Source organism: Phalaenopsis equestris, unplaced genomic scaffold, assembly GCF_001263595.1.
Source record: "Phalaenopsis equestris unplaced genomic scaffold, ASM126359v1 Scaffold000008, whole genome shotgun sequence".
Classification (NCBI taxonomy): Eukaryota; Viridiplantae; Streptophyta; class Magnoliopsida; order Asparagales; family Orchidaceae; genus Phalaenopsis; species Phalaenopsis equestris.
This window is the reverse complement of record NW_018164450.1, coordinates 614635-629372: the sequence shown is the minus strand read 5'-3', so window position 1 is coordinate 629372 and position 14738 is coordinate 614635.

Genomic DNA, 14738 nt, shown 5'->3' with positions numbered 1-14738 from the left:
TTTATTCTAATTAAATCTAGAAAATCCGAAGGAAATTTAAAAATTGACAACTAAAGAAAAAAATTATGAACTCAATAAAACATGAATAATAAAAAAAACAAATTTAAAGCAAGTTAATCCATAATTAAATCAGAGATTGATAAATAATCATTAATTAGTTAAAAATCATTAAATAAATAAATAAATATAAATTAAAATTAAGCGAAAATTGAAATTATTAAGTTCTCTGACCATGGGGACCTCCCATAATTTTTTCATGGCCAGAGACTAATATATAATGAGAAATTAGTAATTGTAATCAATTTTATAATTAATTTAAAAAAATTTAAAATAATAATAATAATATAAAATCAAATGGATATTAAAGAGGACATTAAAAACACTAAACCCATGAAATAAAATGCTTTTTGAAATCCAATAAGTCGCTTAAATAAAAGTAAGGGTATTTTTGTAAATTAAAAATTTTACATTTCAAGGCCTTTGCCTCAAAATCTTAGTTAAAATAATGGATTTCCCCTTAAATCTTAATACTTAGACCCATTACATGAATGAAATGACATGATTAAAACAAACCTTAACTTGGAAATCAAAATTACAAAAAAGGGTAGATTTGTAATCATTGAAAATATGAAAAGTTGCATTTTATAAATCTACATAAATTCTAATAAATACAAATCATGGGGTGAATGAATAATTTAACATTTAAAACACTTCAAGATAAATTGGTAAAATGAACAAGTCAAATCAATCAAATTACAATTAAAAATTCAAAAAAATTAAAAATTTTACAAATATAATTCTCCAAATCATTAATGTTATATCATAGCTCCATGACACTGAAATTATAGCTTTCAATCAAATCCCCGATTAATGAGGAAGTATAAAACCATAAATTTATAGTTATGTATATATAATTGGAAATATGAGGAAGGTCAAATGTGTAAATCTCCAAAATTATAAATATGCTCTTCTCCACACTTAAACCCTTAATATAAATATTTAAAAGCTAAAATTTATAAAACATAAATCCAAATGATCATTAATTGATAAAAAAAAAATAAATACTTAATAAAATTGAAATAATAAAGAGTAATTAGAGTCTTATTTGTAATTTCCTAAAATTATAAGAATGTCTTTACTTACCTTTAAATCACCAAAATAAATTTCATCAACTTAAAACTTATTAAGTCTAATCTTAAACAATTAATGAAATATAAAATAAAAATTAAATAACAAAATCTAAATATTTAAATGTAAATTTGGGCTTATTTGTAAGATTTCCCAAAAATTATAATTATACCATTTGCATTAATAAACTCCACAAATAAAATCACTCACTAAATAAATACAAAGAAGAACTAAAGTATTTTAAAATATCACTCACTAAATAAATACAAAAATTCAATAAAATTTCAAATGAATCCAAAAGACTTGAAAACTTTTGGAGGTCAATTGAAATGATTATGCAATTCAAACTAAAAGATAATCCTATTAAAATTCAAATTAAAAATAAAATTCAATCCTATTAAGCAATTCAAACTAAAAGATAATCCTATTAAAATTCAATCCTATTAAAAAATTCAATCCTATTAAGAATCAATATAAATACATATAATCTGAAAAAAACACCAAAACTCAAATTAAATATTTAATTAACTAAACTTAACTTTTGAGATATCATTGGATGAGATCTAACATGAGTCAATTTTACGTGATTCTTACTGCATTTAACCGAACTTTTCACCTACTATTTTGCTTTAATTATCATGGATTTACACTTGTGGAAGGATTTTGTTGATAATGCGTCAGTTATAGGAGATCGAGTACGCATTTCGGGATGAGAAAATTCAAGGTTGACACTGTCAAAACTAGCGTGACCATGTGAACACGCCAGGGTTGGGGATGACCATGCTACTGATCAACAGGGTGGCGTGTCCGCTCCAGGATAAGGCGTGACCACGCCGCCCTATCCATAGAGTTGGTGTGACCACACTGGATTTGTGTATGACCACACCAACAAAGTGGAAAATATTTTTGAGAAGAACTATTTTGCTAAATTCGAGCCATGATTATAAAAATTGACTTAAGACAGCGTTGAGAGGGCTTCGTTCATTAGAGATGGCTGAAGGCAGAGATATAGAGCTTTAGTGAGAGAGGGAGCTTCTACCTAAGCGCTTTCATTCTTGCTTAAGGTTGAGTGACTAAGGATTATATTTGTTTTTCTTCCTTTTGTTTTTCTTATCTTTTGGAGAGAAGATTTTATGAGAGGGAGAGCTTCTGCTTTGGTCGAGATGATAAATTATTTGTAAGCGTTTTCTTTCAAGTTATGCTTGCAACAATGATTTTCATGGATTTATTTTCCATTGCTCTTCAATCATGAGTAGCAAAGTTCTTTTTCGTGTCTCAGAGATGTAAGGGTTGTGGATTTGTGATTTTCTTGGATTGTTTTATTCATGAAGTTTTTCTGAGCTTTCATGCGAAAGTTTTTTTGTTAACCTGTGGATTTCATTTACTCCTAATCTGACAAGTTAGGGTGTTAATATTTTTTATGATATTTGACTTATGCTCTTCGCATAGAGGAACGAAGGGGTTAACCACCAAATGCGGGTAAGAATAGGCATATCTTATTAGGATTTTGCAACCTAGAAAGGGATCAAAATAATCCTTGGAATGCCATAGGGTTACGAGAAACTTAACTTCATCGGTTTTTTATTCTTCTTCTACCCTGGGCATAAGCTTAAGAACAATGTTTTATCCTTGTTGACAAGTATCACATAGGAGAATTTTCGGTCGCACAAAAGGTTCGCAGACAATACGAATGTGATGAATTATTTAGTTTATATAATCGAGCCCATCGTCAAGTAGTATATCAACATCTCGGGACGGTATATTACTTGAGGTGTTATGCTCGAGTATTTAAACTATTAAATATATGAGATATGTTCGGTCTCATTTTTCAAAATTAAAATACTATTATTTAAAATCAAAATTATATACATATTAAATTAAACTATTCTCAAAGCGATCGACAACGAGACAGCCAAGAACTCCATTTTCCAGTCCTCCACCTTGTTCTCGAGGCCAAACTGTTGAATCTTAGAGCCTGCAGCAAATTGAACATAGTCATCGCAACCATTCCTAAGCAAAAAAATTGGTTGATTGGTTTGATTGACCATGAGATTCTCATCCTTCGACCAAAAAAAAAACATATATATCATAATAATAGCGATAAAATTGGGGAGAACCTTAATAGAAAGGATCCTATAATGATTGAAGATCGGCAAAAGCTCACGACAAAGTTGTAGTCAAAGTCCCATCTTAGAGTGATCTTTGTAAAAAATGAAATTGGGAGAAAATCTACTTGTGGCCCGCTCGTGGCTGGCAGCCAAAAGAAAATTGTAGAGTTAAGAACATAATAATCCTGGATCTCTTTCACATCCGTTGTAGATAAGACTAAAACTTTTCTGGCAACAATCGAACTAAACAATTCTTCAGAATACTTACAAACCATGTAGCTTACGATACTACACTAGGAGAAGGAAGAGGAGAAGAAAAGAAGTAGCTTAACCCAAATAAAAGAGGAAAGGGCGAAAACTCTTAGTCGCAGCACAAGATATATATATATATATATATATATATATATATATAGAGAGAGAGAGAGAGAGAGAGAGAGAGAGAGTGTGTGTGTGTGTGTGTGTGTGTGCAAGAAGACAAAACACTGGCTACAACTCCGACGCGACAGGATTTCATGTTATACAAAGCAAAGTAATCATCAGAAAAAATAGAAAGGGCAATATATTTTATTTATATACAAAAAAATGGAGGCTTTGCGACAAACCTAGCTAGGAGATCGTTCGCAGCTTCGTGTGAGACAAACCCTCAGTGATGAAGTGATTCATACATAAACTCACAACCCAACTTGAAGAGATCATTCTCACTACAGTTCGGCTGAGCAACAAGGGCCTCTCTAACAACTGACAGTTTCAAACATAGGTGCACTATCTTTCCTCGATCGGCAAGCATCTTCACCAAAAAAACAATAAGCTCCTTGTGAAGTGCATCAACTTCCTTCTTCACTTAGGCAACTCTCTCCAGAACTTCAGTAATTCCTTCATCATTAACCCCTCAAGGATAGCCCATATAGCAAAGGAACACTCCTCCATCTCAACAAGACATGCACTATGAAGTCGGATGACACCCTACACCCCTTGCCTCCTCTTCCCTCATAGCTTTGGAAGAAACCTGATAGCCCACACTCTTGCCTTCGTCGAGAGACAAGTTTCCCTTCATCCTATGACAACACCCTGATTCTCAGCACCTTGATCTTCAGCACCCTGCTCCTCAACACCCTGTTCGACACCCTGCCTCATAACACTTTGCCTTACTGCGCCCCATTCCATAGTCTCCACTCACTCCCGGGATGACTTGCTTAACAACAGTTACATAATCCGCGGGACCGACATCGGTATCAATTGACATAGAATCGATAGTCAAAACTTCAATAACTACACCGGGGAAAGAGATACAAAAGAAAATTCAAACAAAATATCCAAAATTCACCCTCATTCATATGTGTTGTAAGAAAGAACAACCTCACTAGCTTTTCGTAGCCCGTCACCCTCAAAGGAAAAGCCTCTCTTTGTCAGTCGAAGCAATGCATCAGCTTCGATTGATGCCCCCTCAAGGCCTCCTTGTGTGGAACCACAACCCCCATGACAAACTTAACAGACATTCTTTCTCCTCCGATAGGAACATTCACCTTCGATGGGTGCCTTGTAAGGCAAAATTCAGAACAACTTCCAGCCTACTCTGCATCCTTCTCCTTCGACGAGCCCGCGAGGAAGCCTAAATACCCGACTTGCTTTTGGCACTCCTCAGTTCATGGTTTCAGCACAACCCTCTTCTTGCTCACTTTCCTATAGAGACTTTACTCATCAGCTTCAGCTTCTGCTTTGCATCTGGTTTGTGTGCCTTCACCCGCATGTCACTCATGACCTTGAGAAAAGCATCCTTGTGAGCACACAATTCTCCTCCGCCATACATAATAGCAGATACAGAGTGGAAAAATTGGAATATCTAAGGAATAAGAAGAAGAGGAGAAGACACAAATTTTCCATATCCCATGGCTTATTAATGGCAACCTGGGCACGAAATCTAGAAAATTTTATTATTGTGCAATAATGTTGTTCAATTATTTTTACATGTTAAAAAAAATCCCTTGACTTTTTGTGTTTTACAGCTTCTAAGGAGCAAGAGAATCGGGGAACTAAAGATATACACAAAAAATATGTCAACAAAGAACTCAAGGCAAAACGGATGGCTCAAAAATATGATGCGATCAGCCGGCATTTTTTGTTAACGATTGATGAATTAATTCTAGTGAATAAGGTGTTTAGAGCGATCGATCGAAAGGACGTGCCAAAAGATGTCTCATTGGATGACGATTGACCTTAAAGTCAATCGATAGATTGTTAAGTTTTGAGTCAAATATCGATGGCTAAGGCAAGGTGAACGGCCGACGAACTCCTCTCCAACCGACATCAATCCATCAGTCTTAATACATTCAAATATCTTTGTATTTACTAAAAAGCCCCTTTGATAGCTTATGATAAAGGAATTGATCTTTAATTTTGTGAGATTGAGGTATATCGCTATAAATAGGGGACCTATACCATGAATAAATTTTACATATTCATGTGATTCTTAACTACACACACTCTCTCTCTTAATTCTCTTTACACAATGCTTTGGGCATTGGATGTGTTTTCCAAACACTTTTGGATTCAACATATTTAAATACCTGAAAAAAGACACAAGTATAAGCCCTATGTCATCTCACATTAGTGCTGTCAAAAATGCTCTTTGTTCGTGAACAGTTCGTATTCGACTCGTTAAATGGCTCGTGTTTGAACCGTTCATTAAGTAAATGAGCCGAACGCAAACAATTTTTAAAGCTATAACTATAACAATAATCAATTTTAACTAGCCAAACACAAACAAGTCAAGGGCTCACTCAAGTTTGGCTCGTTTACACTCAGAGAAACACTGGTTGAGTAGCTTTGACAGCATGAGGAGTTCATTTATGTAGATGTCTTTGGTTTAGCGTTGAACAAACTAGAGAGTACCACGCAACCATTGCTGGATTGTGAAGGAGATTCAATAATCTCTATGGTAGATGAAAAATAGAAGATTGAGCTACTATTTAGATAGTCCAAATTGGGAAAACAATTTAAAGAGGAAGCATATTAGATTACAATTCTTAAATTTCTTACGAAATTTAAGGTCAAAAAATAGCTTTTATAACATATATAAGAGAATAAAAAGAGCTAAAATTATGTTTTTCAATTGATACCTATTTATTTGATTTATAAATTGTGATTAGCTACTAATTTATGTCTAATTATGAGTTCATAATTTATAAATTTAAAAAACCATATAGTTTGGAGACTATTTAAATGGCATATATGCTGATGCTTATAAACTAATAATATTAATTATCATGTATATTATGATTATTTTTTTTCTTACAGAGAGTCACGTTGTGAGTAACTTAAGTAGATTGGGTGTTTAAGAAAAGCTTAAACTTAACTTTTCTGGAATTTGGTAAATTAATCATTGTTGCGAAATTAATCGTTGTTCTTATATAATTTGTGTTCGACTCGTTATGAAGCTCGTGTTCGATTCATTTGTTAACTTAACAAGCTGAACATGAATATATTTTTTTTTAAATATATAATTTAAAACTCGTCTTATTTCTTAAAATATATTAAATTACTTTTAAATGATATTTTAATATAAATATTAAAATTTAAATCTCATATTATTTCTTAACATCCTATGATTGTATGATTAGGATTGTCACAAAGATTATTTGTTCTATAACAATCTGTGTTCGGCTCACTCGCTAAGCAAACGAGCCGAACATGAAACTTTTTTTTAAATATAAATAAGCCGAACATGAGCATTAATATTTTTTTAACGAATTGAAAATGGGCTTAATCCAATCTCACTCGTGTCCAACTCAGGGTCCGTTTGGGGCAGCTTGTGCGTTTCAGGAACGCGGCCCGCGGGCCGGCAGCAGGAGTCGACCTGCGTCATGCGTTTAATAGGGTCCGTTTGGGGCAGCTTGTGCGTTTCAGGAACGGGGCCCGCGGGCCGGCAGCAGGAGTCGACCTGCGCCATGTGTTTAATATAAAAACTCAAACACAATTTCGGATAAGCTGATGAAACGCGTAAATTTTACAAGCTGTCTCAAACGGACCCTCAGTTACACGCATACAATCTAGTATCAGGGGCCACCCACGTGGATAAACACGGCCGTCCTCTTCTTTGGACGATGGCCTTTTCTCACCCCTCACGCGGCCATTGCTGAATCATATTTTATTTTATTTTTTTAATTTATGCTGTCCTGATTAAGATATTAATATGATGTTATATTGGATGGGACGCACGTTGGGCATTTCTTCCTGCATGTTCAAATCTCACTGATCTATATATATATATATATATATATATATAGTGATCCATATATATATATATACATTCAAATATGAGATGTTACTAATAATTTTCCCATAAAAGAATCAAGATAGTCGATTAAAATAAATTATAAAAATTAAAATATTTTCAAATTTTATGATAGAGATTTCATTAATTAAATATAAATATCATAATATTTAAATATTTTATATATTTTATGATAAGTTTTTTTATAAAAATTATATCAAAACATTCTAATGCAAATTATATTATGATGATCATGAATATTATTAAACTTATTTTGATATAATGTATGTTAGGATATTATTTCAATTTATTTTTCATTTTTTTTATTTTATTTATAATCTAAATTAGATAATTTTATTTTTTTTAAATGAAATATATAATCATCTAATGCCTAGGCCATTATATATATAGAATAATTGCATGCAGAGCACAATAAACATTGCTATTTACAAATCAAGCATTCAAATGATTTTTTGAACAATGAAATTGATTTATTTACGGTTCTCACAATCAAATCATTGTGAATTATATATATATATATATATATATAGGTTGGGGTTTTATTATGACATTTGATATTTGAGTGGAATTTGAAAAATAAATGAAAGAGAGTGTTTGATTTGTAAATATTAAAGTTTGGGGTCAATCGCCCCTATATTTTTATATAACATACTGGGCTTTAAACTACATAAAAAAATATCATAAAAATTACATTTTTTTTAATAAAAAATATTTTGATATAAACAGGGATATTATATTAATAAAAACACAAATTTGTATATTAAATATACTAGGAATATCATATTCGAGTTTTTAATTAAATATTTTTTTCTAAATATAAACTTTAACACAAAATAACAACACTCAAAATAGATGACACCGTTAGAGGTGTCAAATTAAGTTGTGTGGGTTGAGTTTTGGTTTGATAAAAATTTGATTCAACCCGAAACTATTTAAACCGAGCTAGACCCGAATATTAAACGTAAGAAAAAGTCTAACTCAAAGTTAAATATATGCATGTGTACATCAGAAATACATCAGCACGATTCTCGAGAAAATTCAACGGACTGAGAGACATAAAAGTACAACCAAGGATGGCCCATTGAAGAAAAATCAAAGATCACATCATCGAAGGTCAAAGACTTGATTAACCAAGTACACATCCTCTAGATCAGAACCTGAAGTAGGTTGAACGATGGTCATCGGAGCCAAGACCAAGATCTATCGAACTAAGAGAAAACATCAGCACAACTCTTGCCTTAGCATCAACAACTGCCTCATAAGAGTCTTTGGGGCTCTTCTCAATGAGGTCAAAGGTTTTCGCCTCGATATATTTTGTAAGCACCCCAAAGGGCTTTCTGTCAAGGGGTGAGCTATCTATCGAATTACACTGATTCACCCTCTACTCGACAACTTAGACTTATCCTGGTTTTAAGAGCACCATCTCTAGCGGTCGATAGTCAACAACAGAACGAAAGTAATCAACCCGTTGACTCAACCCGACCAAGCAAAGTCTAGAATCAAAGTTCCACTAGAGTCAATCGACAACTGCAACTCAACATAGTCGATTGAACGAGCCTTGTCGACCCAAGGACCACCAATCTTAGCTGACCAAGTGATAAGGAAGCTGTGTCTTACGCTCAATTTGTTAAATACTCAAAATATTCTGTAACAGCCCCGTTAAAGCAAAGGTAACTATATAGTTATGCACATGGCACCCCCTCTCCTATATATAGGGGACCATTTCATAAAAAAAGCTATTCAATTAATAATCAAAGAATTAATAAAATTTCTCTCATTCTATTATTCGTTAATGTGCTCTCTCTCTCTCTCTCTTATTTTATGTTACAATCCTTGGGAGTGATTCATAGGACAAATTCATATTGAACATCATAAAAGGTATGGTGAGAGTGGATCATATCAACAAAAAGAAGAGGAGCATTGCAAGGAGAAAAATCACACCAAAGAGACATCACAATCATGAAATGAACTATGGAGTTTGTATAACAACAGTTCCAAGAGATGAAAGACCAAATGATGTCTCAGATGTTGTAATCAGTTTGAGAAGTAGTAACAGGAGGAAAGGAGCATAACCCACAAAAGAAAGTGTTGACGCGCCTCAGTTGAAAATCGGCTCAAGCCACCAACACAGTAGAAGATCCTCAGTATCAGGATAGTGTTAGGTTGGCACCTCTAACAACGGTTTAGGCACAGTGAAGCTCTTCAACAACTAGAGAATGTGTTCTCTCGATAGATACTGTTGAACCCCCTCAAATTTTAAAATAAAGATTGATTCAACGAACCATATTGCCTTCTTTGAGTCGATTGTCTGCTTGTTGAGAATCATCAATGCTCCAAAGTGTCACCTTCATTTAAGCATGCTAAGGGAGCCGACCCTCAGGTGCTTCAATGGACTACCGACTAGAGTAATCATCCCCTTCATCGACTTGTAGAGAAAGTTTGTGGCATAGCTCACTGGCACCCAAAAGCCTCATAAGAGTTCTCGATCCCTACTACAAATCAGAAAGAGGCAAAACAGGAGCCTCTACTCATTTGCCACACAATTCCAGAAGGAGATGTTGAAAGTACGAAATATGAAACCCGTGGTCGCACACACCGCCCTAGCTGAAAGGATGAAAGAGGACCCTTACATTATACTTTGGGTCTCTAGCGACCGAAGACCTTAACAAAATTTTTTAAGCTGACCAACAATTACATTTTGGCAGAGGAGTGCAACTCCACCCCTGCGTTCATAAGGGTAGAGTTAGCTCGATTCATCTGAAGAGGAACCCAAGAGATGGTACCTGGAGATCGAGGGAAGACTCCCTTTATTTTGCCTGGCAATGATGTGAAGCTAAATGGCTGTCGCGGGACAACGAGGGGGAGGGGAGGCATAAACCATAATCGAGGAGGTCATGAGCAGTACCTTAACCAACATTTAGCTCATTTCATCAAAAACTATCAAATGATCATGAGGTGTCGAAGTTCACTCCATTGAGAGTTTCAATAGTAGAGTTATTACAGGCATTATAAAATAAAGATCACTTCAAGAAGACACCTATGATGAGAACCATAACTTTTCTTCAGGATATAAAGAACTATTGTGCCTACCAAAAGGACCATATCCATGATACAAAGGAATGAGTACCTTCATAGCTTGATCAATGAGTTAATAAGAGTTGGAAAGCTAAAGGACTATGTGGCACCAAAATCTGTGACCCAAATGCAAGGGAAGACTTTGGTAGAAACAAATCACTGTTGAGCCAATTTGAGCAAATGTCATCCATATTGTTGGTTTTTTACCAACTACTTTTAGAGATGGACAACCACCCCGACGACCGTGTCAAAAGAGGCTTAGGTCAGGAGAACTGTGTTCAACTGCTTTTGCTCTAAAACACAGCACTCACTCGCTGATCACATTCACTGATGCAAACTTGCCCTTAAGGGGGATACCTTATAATGATGTCATCATTCTGATGGTGAAGGTAGGAAACTACCAAATAGGTAATAGTTTGGTCAATACTAGTAGCTCCATGAACTTCATGTTCAAGTTAATGTTCAATAGAACGAACCTCCCAACTGACCAGCTGGTGGCACCAGCCAGCCCACTCACAGCTTCTCTAATGAGAGAAAGGATGCCTTGGGAGTAATTGTGCTATCAATAATTCATGGAGAAAGAGAGAAGCAATTCAACTATATGGAAGACTTCTTAGTGATCGATTCACCACCAACTCACAACGTCATCTTCGGCCAGCCCCCACTGAACGAATATAAAGTTGTTGTCTATACATAACACATGACAGTGAAGTTTTTGGGTTATAGCGAGACCATCACCATTCAGAGGAACTTGGAGCAATCCCATACCAACTACCTTTAAGCTTTCGAGAGCATGGAGCAGAAGTCGCTTGACCTACAACATCTACGTGAAAGGGGGTCTCGAGACTAATGAGGCCTCTCTTTAAATCCCTATAGTCGAAGGAGAGCCTAGTAAATATTTTTTAATAAGAGAAAATTTTGATACATGATATAAAGGTTTGCTGATCAAGACCTTTTGGGAGCATCAAATGTCTTTGCTTGGTCATCACTAGAGATGTAAAGGATAACACTCAACGTTGCTTGCCATCAACTAAACGTGATTCCAACCATGTCATCAATGAGGCAAAAAATTAGGTTCTCACTAATGACTAGCTGGACCAATTCGGAAAAAGGTTCATAAGCTAAAGGAAGTAGGCTACATCTGAAAGTTACAATAAATGATGTGGATCTTAAACATGGTCATGGTGTAAAAGACCAACGATAAGTGGAGGATATGCATGAAATTCATTGATCTGAACAGTGTTTTCCCGAAGGATAGCTATCCTTTGTCAATGATTGACACAATGGTGAACGTTCTGCCACTTCATGGTAAGCTTCCTAAATATTTTTTCTGGCTACGACGAGATAAAGATGCATTCGACTGATGTGAAAAAAAATAGCATTCATAATCAATTATATTGTATATTGTTAGAATGTATTTGTTTTGGCTTAAAAATATTGGGGCTACCTACCAATGTATTTTGAGTGTAATTTTTTCTAAGCAAAAGTAGAAAATATTGAAGTTTATGTGAATGATGTGTTGGTTAAAAATCAATCATCCTAACAACACATAAAAGATTCAAAAGAAATGTTCAAGACCCTTCAAAAATGTAATATGATATTAAATCCTCTAAAATGTACTTTCAGAGCATCCACATGCATGTTTCTTGGTCACCTCTTGAACCTAAAGGAAATAAAAGCCAATCTAAGAAAATTACAAGCTTTACTTATCATGTCTTCACCCCAAAATACAAAAGAAGTGCAAAAATTAACTGTTCAGATATGTCTAAGCTAATTCATTTCAAAGTTGGGCAACAAATGCACAAAATTATTCATAATGCTCAGGAAAAGCTAAGAACTTTGAATATCCAGTCAAGTGTGAGCAAGCATTTGTGAAGTCAAAAGATTCCTCGGCTTCGCCACTACTACTCTAAAGTCTACAGCCAAATAAGAAAAAATTCTCTATACTTGGGAGTTAGGCATGAGGCCATTAGTTTGAAGCTAGTTTTAGAGCAGTTAGGAAAATAATTCTCAATTTATTACACCAACTGCAACATCAAGTATTTGATTATGGAAAGACTAACTTTAACTTTGATTGTTTCAGCTTACAGGTTCCAGCCCTACTTTCAAACACATCCCATCTAGGTCATTATTGACCACCTATTGAAGTTTGTTCTCACTCAGCAGTAACATTCCAGTCTCCTCAAAAGAGCGATGGATCAAAGTGAGTTTAACATCTCCTATGTCCTCCAAACAACAGTTAAGGTGCAAACAACAGTAGAATTTTTTTATGATTTTTTCTGATTCATACAAGTTGACAAAGGGTCCATGACTAACAATCGAACATGGATTTCATGCATTAATGTGACCTCTAACCAAAAGGGGTGGGGATCAAACTTGCTTTGAGTAGTCCGACCAGAGAGCACCTCTGCCATTCAGTCACCATAAAATTTAAAGTCATGAACAATTTGATAGAGTATCATGCTCTGATCACCAAGCTGTGTCTAGCCCATTAAATAAGAATCTAACATCTCCACATAATTTTAGACTCTCACATAGAGATATATTAGGTGAATAGAAAATTTGAAGTCAGTGATGAGATGATGGCCAAATAACTCGGCAAAGCCAAAACAAATATCTGAAACTTCACCAACTTTATAATCAAGCATATAACCAAGGAAGATAATTATGTGGTTTATCTCTTATATAAATGCATACTCTCGAAGAGAGAATTCCTCAAAGACTAGTCAAGCTGACAATTAAATAACCCAAAACAATGGAGGTAGAAATCGAAGAAGTAAAAAGTTGGAGGAATCTCCATATTCACTTTCTAGAGATTGGAAAGATTGTTGAAGAAATTACTGATCCCATGAGGTTCAAATGCAAAGCAGCTCAATACCTTTTGATTGAAGGGAAGTTTTTTTCAAATGTTGACTAATTCATTCTACTTGAGGTTCATTGGTGAGAACAAAAAGAAAATGTCCTCCGGAAGCTACAATCTTGAGAGTGTGGGAGTCACTGTAGAGAAAAAACCATGACACTAGGAAAGGATGTTGAGCAACTCTTATTTTGTTAAGACCTATACTTGGAAAGGAGTCCCCGACACGTCAAAGGGAGACAATTTGAATAGTTTTTCTTCATAGGAAAAAAAATTTGTACCAACACTCAAAAGATAATAAAGGAGTTTTTTTTTAATCCATAAATTGTAAATTTTTTACACAAAAAAATTTAAAAACAATTTGTTGATTATGTGCATAATCTTTTGTTCAAATATACTTGAGAACTTAAGGTGCACATGCACTTAGATGTCTAGCCAACAATCCGGGAACTTGGAAAAGAATAGTAAAATCGACAGAGATGCAAATACAATTGATTGGTAGAATACCCCACTAGCTTGTAATGCTCACTCATCATAAATCTATCTCCAACCTTGAGTTGAATATACTTATAGAGGTGGTTCTATGCTCATTAGTGATTAGCTCTGCAAAGGGTACCGAGTAAATCACCTCAAAATTGAGTCTCAATGATTGCTTCACAAAATTAACGATAATATTCACTTAATGAGCTTAGCTTAAAGGATACTCCATTCGAGGCAAAGATCAAAACAAGCGGCCGAGACTCAAAAAGTGTAAGATGTGAGTTAAGCATCAATACCAAAAACCAACAACGATGCAAACCATCTTATCAGTAGATAATTCTTAAAATAAACAAAAAAGACGCAAGTCGTCAAATTGACATTTAAAGCTAAAAATCAACCATCAACGCTCGAGCATAAAAACCCTACATCCCTAAAATCAAATTGAGTAGCGACAAGCTGCACGAAGGGTACAAAGTAAATAATCTCATAAGTAATTCTTAGTAGTTATGTTGTTCAGGACGATTATTTAATCGAGCAAATAAGCATAGAAGTATAAAACTTGAGTCGGGCACCAAACACTTCAAAAACAACCAAAAAACTCTCCTAAGTGATGAACAATCGATCATCACATACATACCACAAGTAATAAATGGTAAACTGCAGTAAAGGTAAAAATAAGACAATGATAAAAAGCCAGCGGAATGCTACATTTCATTTCATATAATCAGTTGATAACAAGTCCTTCACAAACAAATCTTTATACAAGTTATTATTATTGCAAACAGAAAACAAAAAAAAA